Source organism: Atheta coriaria, unplaced genomic scaffold (genome assembly GCF_025399875.1).
Source record: "Atheta coriaria isolate IRGN ID8LTWV9N9 unplaced genomic scaffold, Caltech_Dcor_3.1 hic_scaffold_52_pilon, whole genome shotgun sequence".
NCBI classification, from domain to species: Eukaryota; Metazoa; Arthropoda; class Insecta; order Coleoptera; family Staphylinidae; genus Dalotia; species Dalotia coriaria.
Window position 1 is genome coordinate 55997 of NW_027045494.1, and position 9299 is coordinate 65295.

At 34.9% G+C, this 9299-nt stretch overlaps 1 non-coding gene across 1 annotated transcript; it reads right to left on the reverse strand.

Moving 5' to 3' along the window:
- TRNAI-AAU (transfer RNA isoleucine (anticodon AAU)) lies at window positions 1-74 on the reverse strand. The gene has a single exon. It is a non-coding gene; the product is annotated as a tRNA-Ile (tRNA).
- Window positions 75-9299: the final 9225 nt, after the last annotated feature.

Genomic DNA, 9299 nt, shown 5'->3' on the forward strand with positions numbered 1-9299 from the left:
TGGCCCATGAGGGGATCGAACCCGCGACCTTCGCGTTATTAGCACGACGCTCTAACCAACTGAGCTAATGGGCCATTGGTTTACACAATTTGGGACCAAAGATCGAGTTTGAATATAAATAAATGTGATAAACAAGTAATTTAGTGTAGTATTCAATCACATGTTATCGTTATTTATTTCTTAATGTTGGAATTATGGATTTAGGTAGTGGTGATTTTATTAAATAATTACGAAGTTTAATTGTGAACGATTGCCGTATATTCAAAATTCGGGTTTTCGGAAGTATGTCTGTTCGATTTGAAGGCTCAAAACGAACTAACTGTATACAACTCTGTATGTCAAAGTTACTCTAGTTGTAGACTAAACATCTTGTCATATTTGATGTAAGCGGTCTAGACTGCCCTTAATTATACCTAGATTTATGACTCTTAGCTTGAGTATTCTTTCTCTACTTCCTCGAAATAAGAAAATAAACCTTTTACATGGTACCAAATATTACCCTCAAACAGAAAACTTAATATGTGAGAGAATGAATTTTGTAGACGAACTCAAACTTCAACACTTAACAATATAAAACAAATTGTCAATAAACTTTCATGTAGATATATGTATAATGTCAAAATTTTTTCTTCAGTCTTCTCCGTATGGAAATTGTAAAATATTTTTGCAAATTTACGATCTTCCGGAGATGTAAATGTGTGATATTCAGTTTTCGATGCATTGAACTGGTCTCTCAGTTGTTTAGTTTGTTCCTTTGTTTTGCATTGTATAGTCTTTCTACTAGGTGTGTATTTCACGTGGAAATTTCCAGCACCAACTATGTTTTCTATAAATGTCTCGAATCTTGTTGTAGATGTAGGTCGGTTGTGCACAATAAGTGGCTTTGGTTTACTCGGAGCTTTGGCCAGTTGTCTAGGAATTTACAGTATTTCGGGTTCCTCCATTTCCTGATCATTATTACTATTTGTTTCTTCCTGTTGTCTGCAGCAAGTGTATGAAATCGAGTTCTTGTTGTAACTGTTACTACCTGTCTAGGTGGTACTAATTCATTGATGAGTTTTACGTTGTTCATATTTGAGTTTTCTGAAGAAGAGGCGATTTCATCACTGCTGGATTTCAGTCGCTTGGAGGCGATGCCATCTTCTTCTATAGCAACCCTATCAACTTTCAGGAGCCGTTGGTTGGGAATTGCCATGGTTTGGCTTGCCAGCCGAAGGCTGCACTTTTTCGTTAGTGTTTCTTCTCAAGTGTGGCCCATGAGGGGATCAAACCCGCGACCTTCGCGTTATTATATTTACATTAACGAACGCTTTATTTACAATATGGAAGTTACAAATATATATACATGTTGGAAAAAGTTATATACGTATGTTTACAGTTTTTGTTTATTACCTACATTGGTTTACATAAACAGATGTTCAATTAGAAGAAATATTTGCATACAGTCTTGAGGTATAAGTCTTAGGATATACTCTCTTTTCAGGCGCTAGGTATGTGTTCTTTTGGATAGGAAAATGAGTTGGTTAAACCTATTTGAATCCAGTTGTGATTTGTTTACCATGGATTTTGGAATATGGGTAGTTGTTCGTATGAAAGTTTGTACTTGCAAGCAGTTCTGTGCCTGGTAATGTTTTTGATTAGTTTATTAGGATTTTTAGTAGTTTTATGATAGAATGTTTGCTCCTTTCTAGAGTGTGTTCCCGAAGTGGTAGAATATTTATTTGCCGTTAAATAGTAGTATTTCGGGAGTAGCGAATCACATTTACTGCTAGTCTCAAGCATTTGTTTTCAAATTGCTGCAGTCTTTTGTGATGCGTTTTGGCTACATTTATTGCCCATGCTGAGGCGGCGTATTGTAATAGTGGTCGAAGAGTGCCTTTGTAAAGCAGTAATTTAATTTTCACGCTGAGTACACTGTTCCTGTGCATTAACGGATATAGTTGCATTAGGGCTGCGTTTGCTTTTATGATAGTATTGCCTACATGTTTTTTAAAGGTTTGTTTTTTGTCTATTGTTACCCCTAAGTATTTCACTTCGGATTTTTCTGTAATAGTTCCTTGGTTTAACACTATTGTTTTGTTGGTATGTTGGTATTGTTTACATACAAGTTGAATAGTTTTGGACCGTGTATGGATCCTTGTGGAACACCTGCGTTTTATTTTTTGATTGCAATTTTTGTTGTTGCCCTTTTACGTATTATTCTGTTTGTTAAATAACTATTTATTAATAATGGGCCCTGTGATCCATACAATATCGAATGCCTTCTCAATATTGAGTAAGGCCAAATGAGCTATTTCGTTTCTGTTCCATGCGTCCTTGATATCAGTTAGTACTCTTGCTAGTTGGTGGGTAGTAGAGTGACCTTTGCTAAAATCAAATTGTTCCGGCAGTATTAGGTTTCGTTTGTTTATTGCTTGGTCTAGTTTGATTAAAATATCGCGCTCCATAAGTTTTCCTAGTGTACAAAGTAGACTTATGGGACGGTAGCTGCTTGGATCTTGTTAAAATTTTTTTGGTTTTCGAAGCGGAATTACCTCTGCTAGTTTCCACATCTTTGGAAAATATCCTAATCTAAATATGCCGTTGATTATGGTGGTGAGGTGAACAATGATTTTTTTTGGTAAGTTTTTAAGTAGTAAGTTTTGTATGCCATCAGGTCCCGGCGCTTTGGTAGAAGGTAATGTTTTAATAATGCTTTTAATTTCATTAGATTTGACAAAGTATTTTTCGCGTCTACTGTGAGTTTTGGAGTTAATGAAAGTAGCTACTTCTTCTGCAATTTGTTTCTGTTCTTTCGTCATTTGATTATAAATCGGGCAGATTGATGCAAACTTGTCAGCTAATACGTTCGTTTTGTCAATATTGCTGAACGCAAATTCTGTGTTTGAAAGTTTTAATAGGGATACAATATTATCAGTATGTTTTATAGGCGCGACTACCTTTCAGATTGAGTTGTTTTTAGAAGTGAGTGATTTTAGTTGTTTTGACCACGCGTTGTTCTTATGCTCGTGAATTTCCCTTTTAATTTCAAAGGATCAGTCTTTAAACCTTCTAAGTAGATTTGTATTTTTACTGCGCTGGTATTTTCGACAAAATGCATTTCTTTGTTTGATTTTTACCAGTATTTCTACTGGTACTTCATCAAAATGTCGTTTTCTTATTTTCTGTTTCTTCCCAAACTGTTTCCCAACCAAGTACTACCCGCGCCCGACGTTGCTTGACTTCGGTGATCGGACGAGAACCGGTATATTCAACGTGGTATGGCCGTTGCCTACTAGTATAGTATTAATATAGATATTTAATAACAAATTCGTCCTTGAAATCTTTTAGAAAATTGCAGTTCTACTTCGCCTATTCTTTTGTAGTTAAAATATAAACTTACAACGCGTACATAACTAAAAGAGACATCCTATCCTTACCAAGGCCACAAAATATCAATAATTATGGTTATAAATAAAAAGGCAGCTGCATGCAAAGTTCCCAAGCGGTCTCTCATGCAAGTACTACACGCGCCAGACGATGCTTGATATCGGTGATCTGGAGAAATAGTCAGTGGTTAATAAATTTGCGCTTTTTGTATTTCAACTTTTGTATTTTAAATCATCAAAATTAGCTCGCACACTTATACAAACTATAAGGTTATAAGTGCATTACAGCGCGCCGGCACATGTGACGCTTCGGTTCATATCGTGCCCCTCCGAATATTATGTACGGCTTGGCCGTCCGTATATAAAGTACCACTTTTTGTGTCTAAAAACCGTGGAAAAACTGGCGCTTTATAGGTGGAAGTAGATAAAATTATTTTTTTCATTTGACGATATTTATGGAGTTTCTTCACGTAACTGCCTCAACAATACAATATTTAATCGTTATTTTTGTTTGAAATTAGTCTGGTGAAAAAACCTGAAAATGCAATTTTTGTTGTGCAAAGTGAATTTTAAGAAGGCTTCCGCCCATAGACTTTGAGGACGCCCGGCGCCGTTTATAATGGCACAACTCATCTCAACAATGGTTCGCTATACTCAACTTTAATAATGTGGTGTCGCATAATCTTCTGCATCTCACCACTCTTAAATTTACAGGCATTATCAGACCTCATACGTCTTACGTCGTGCCCAGTTGCTTTAAAGGAAGGACTATTTGCAAAATTGTGGAATATATAGGAAAGATGACTATTTAAGTAAAAATATGACACTGGTGATTATATATATTTCTAACTATGTACCTAGTTGCAGCTTTATTCTATCTCAAACACAGAACGTATAAATAATATATGTGTTAACAGTGCAGAGTTATAGATAAGAGTGCGTGTAGATCAGTGTAAGACCCTGCTCCGGAGGTCCACCAATTACTTTAATCCTCTAATAGATGGTGCCTCTTGTATGAGCAAAGTATTTCTGACAATTATTATGTCTTCATCATTAACAATATATAGATCTGTGGGATCGGTGTGTGTTGTGTTAGTTGTTATAAGTAATAAATACACTAAGTTCGATATCACGACTGACGTTTAATAAACGATGTGGAGACTACCAAGTCTGGTCAAGAAGTAACTTTCCTACACGCTTGTCTCTCACCAGCAACTCTTTAGGTTGTTGGGTGGTGACCAGAAATTTGGAAGTAGGAAAAAATCGAAAGTTTTAATTGGTTGAAGAAAATAAAGAAAGTGTGTGACACATTAAAGAGAGGGAAAACTGACCATCGGATTTTGGGAATCCGAGCCGGACCATCTGCTATTGACCGCACGCTAGATACCGCGTGCCATACCGTCCGACTCGGGGATTAGGTTTTTCAAGGGTAGTTTATGATAGCAAGAAAGTAGGAAAATAAAAAGCTGTGAACTAATAGAAATGTAAAAAAATAAGACATTAGAAATTTTGGAAAAATAGCATGCAATGCAGATTAGATAGCACAGATGGTGAGATGGTAGTCCCCACAGATCTCCGTAATTATGTACATGCAATATCTAGCCACTCTTTCATGCTGTATGGTAAATCATCAAGATCGCATCTAGTTAGTTTAAAATCAGGCAGTTTACTTACAAGTAAATCTGAAGCAATCGGCTGGTTGATATTATTTGTTTGACTCACCAACAACTTGAAAAGTCGGTCAATCACTTCTTGCTGCTGTTGCAGATAGTGCAGGAATTGATCGGACTGAAAACACATTGATTGCTCGTTCTCACGCGGTTAATTAATTCTTGCCTTGCTGATGCTGCTCTACAGAACTTTATCGAATATGGCGTTAATATGCTCAATTTCCGCTATGGCTCTTTCTTCAACTCCATCAACTTCATTATCTCTCTCACTCATTTTACTTTATTTCGCTGTTCTAGTTTTGCAAAATAGCTTTGGTAGAAAAAATTTCAAATTTAGGCGTTTTGAATACTACTGTGAAGCCAGCGTGCGCTCTGAAGATGGCGCCGGGTTCAAAGCTTAGAGCAGAAGGACTGATGTATGGGATTTTACGCTGGTTGTAAGGCAGCGGAGAGTCGTAGAGGTGCTCGGAGAAGTGAGGCGATCTTCACTCGATGCTTGCTCAGTAACTACTAACTTTATTCTTCCAAAATATCTAAGTGCAAAACTATGCGTACATATTTGACCGAGGGCAGTGACCCTTCGTGATTTGTACAATCTTGAGATAGCTTAATTACTATGCGTTAAGGAATGACACTTAGATGCCGATCGCTGTTACAATCTTATTTGTCTAATATAGTCCCAGCGATATATAATTGTTAGCACAAGGGTCAGTGTATGACGTGATGGACCCTTGCTCATCTGCGAATGTGTTTACTATCTACATACTATCTACGTATCTACTGTATTTCTAACATTAAGTGTGTTGATATACATATTATGATGTTATTCTTGTTATTGCACCATTGTATGACCTAATTGTATTTATTGTCTACGTCCGCGGCGACGCACTATCGGCACTAAATAACACACCACACAGAATTCCTGAGAAGTTGGAAAACTTCTGCCGCTTTTCTGTTTGCGGTGCAAACAACTACTTTTATTTAATTGTAAACAGTTTATAACAAATGCCGGAACACGAGTGTGTGTTGCTTTTTAGGAGACGAATGACCAGCGACGCAAGTCGCTGACATAAACAGAAAAAAACCCCATTGGTAATGTGACTCCATGCCCACAGGGTGTTCTGCATGTTGTTGGTGCATGGTCATATACGCAAATTTACATAAATAAAAAGGCAACTGCACGCGGAGTTCCCAAGCGGTCTCTCATCCAAGTACTACCCGCGCCAGAGGTTCGGTGATCGGACTTCTTCTTTTCTCTTTATTCACAAATTTAAACCATACAAAATATATATAATTTACAGATTGTGAAATATATATTTGCATTTCTGGTTGCAGCCTTGTTACCTGATATGCTGTTAGCATTTACACAAGTCCTTTTCTAATTATTGCCATTTTATTGCAAGCATTTTTAAGATGATGCGGCTGTTAAACTGTGATCGTATTTATTGCTAGTTAGGATTTATTTTCGTGTAAAATAGGAAAGTTTAGTGTAAGAATAAAAATCTATGTGTTGCCAGAGCACTACCATCTTTCTGAGAAGATTGGCAAATTTTCATATGATATGAATTGAATGATATGATATGATTTCGATGTATTTGATTGTCCGCTCTTATTTTAGTTATATCTTTTATTAAGTTATTGGTATGATTTCAAGTATTTTGGAAGAACTTTTTGAGCATTTTCGGTTACATAATCGCTAAGCGGTATCACATTTGCAATTCTTCATATATCCACATTTATTGGGTACCTTCCAGAGTTAGTTGCTAATCTAATACATTTATTTTCAAACTTGTCGTTTAAGGTGTAATAGTGCTATGTTTGGCTACGCAGGGGCAGCGTACATTAGTATTAGACGAATTAGCATTTTATATATCCTTATTTTAAGTTGATCTTTTACGAGTAGTCCACTGTTTCTTTGCATAACAGGATATATTTTTATTAATGCTGCGCTGGCTTTACATAGCGTATGTTTGATGTTTTTTTGAAAAGTCAATTTCCTATTCAGGATTACTCCTAGGTATTTTACCTCGGTTCTTTCTATTATTAGATTTCCTGCTATCGTAATATTTGCGTTGTTTGTTTTAAGATTTTTCTTATGGATAACTGAAAGCATTTCTGATTTTTTTGCAATGATTTTTATTTTCCAGTAACTGCAGTATTTGTTGAGCGCTAACAAATAATTTTGAAATTTTTGTCTGCCTATTATTTTATTATTTGTGTTGGTGTATATTTTCATGTCATCTGCGAATAATGCCAGTTTTGTGTGGACTTTACTCCATTTAGTTTAACATACATATTCCTATTGCAAAGATAACTATTTATTAATTTAACTAAGTATTTTGGTATATTAGCGTAGATTAGTGTGTATATCAGTCCTTTTATCCACACTCTATCAAACGGTTTTTTGATATCTAAAAGGGCTAGATGTGTGATTTGGTTATTGTTCAATGCAGTCTTTATATCGTTTACAATTCTTACTATTTGTTGCGTTGTTGAGTGTTTTTTTTCTAAAGTCAAACTGCTCATCAATAAGTATTTTATATTTATCTAATAGTATCTCTAATTTTTCTACTATTATTCTTTCTAATAATTTTCCTAAGCTGTTTAATAAACTAATTGAAGAAACTAGTTGTAACTTTGAGCGTCATGTTTAGACTTTTTAGGTTTAAGAATTGGTATGACTTCGGCAATTTTCCAGGCATCTGGAAAGTATCCTGTTTACAAGATAGCATTTATGATGGATATAAGCTGTGCTATTGCTTTCCTTGGTAAGTTCTTAATTATTATATTTTGCATTCCGTCTGGTCCTAGTGCTTTTTTGCTTCGTAGTTTCCTGATAATTACTTTTATATTATTAGGTGTTACGAATATTTGGAATGTTTCGTTTTTTACATCATCGATGTATTTATCAACATACTGCGTTATTTTGTTTTGTTCAGCGGTATTGCTTGTATCATTGATGATACAAATATTGGCAAAGTGTTCAGCTAATATATTGGCTTTAGATTTTTCATCATATACATCATAAATTCCATTTAGATATTTTATTGCCGGAATAGACATATGTTCGTTGCCGAGTGCTTCCATTATTTTTTAAATTGAATTATCCCCAGGTTTCACAGAATCTAATAGTGACGACCATTGCTTGTTTTTTGTTTCGGCTATGTCCCTTTGTATATCATGTGATTGTATGTATTTGTTTAAGTAATACTTGTTTTGCGTGCTCTGGTAGCGTCTCCTAAATGTATTTCTACGTTTGATTTTTATTTCTGTTTTAGTGGTATTTGATTTCAGAATTGGTCGTAGATGTTGTATGCTTGATTGCATTGCAGAAGTTATGTTGTTAGTAAACGACATTATTGCCTAAGAATTGCTATAAGAATTTAAGATATGCCTAAAATTCGGTGCTTGTGTGAAAGTTGATTTTATTGTTAATTTAAAAGGTAACTGGGAGTTGATCAGAATTTAGATCATTATTTACATAGGGAGTGATACAATTACAAGGGGTACAGGATTAGACAGGGTACGGATTACCGCGACTCCACTGTATATTATAAAATAAAAAGCTTTTCTTTGTTATTTACTTGGCAGATATTTATTTATATAATTGGAAGAAAAGAAAGTACCTCGTAAAGAATAGAAATATCCATAGTTGAAGTATATATTAAATATTAAAATAATTTGTACTCCTAAATTAAAAACAAGGATAATTTGCGGATATAAATAAATAATATAAATGTTATGTATGGGAATACAAACGGTGTATTAGCAAATGGCAATTTAGGGTACCTTTCTCGAAACATTATCATCAACAGGTCTTAAAGCATCAGCGGGAGTTCTAGATGACATAGCTTTAATAAATTTGTCTACTTTCTCGATAAAAGTAATTGTACTGTCACAGTCATTTAATTCACTAGAATTGGTTTCATCTTTCAATATCTTCATTGCATTTGAGACAGCCTCAGAGAATAGCTATAAGAAATTGATTAAAAATATTGAGTTATCAAGGTTTATTTGGTAAGTACTTTATTGTAAATCATACATTCACATATATTACATCACATATATTACATCACATACAGTACATCATATATATTCATGCACATACCTCTGTAGCTAATGGAACATTCATCTTTTGGTAGCCCTCGGGATTAAGATGGTGAGGAGTCAATTTATAAGCCATTTTTAGATTAGCTTTTAAATAATTTTCATGTTGTAACAGAGCGCTCCAATGTTTTTTTTACTACTCCCTCCGGAGTCT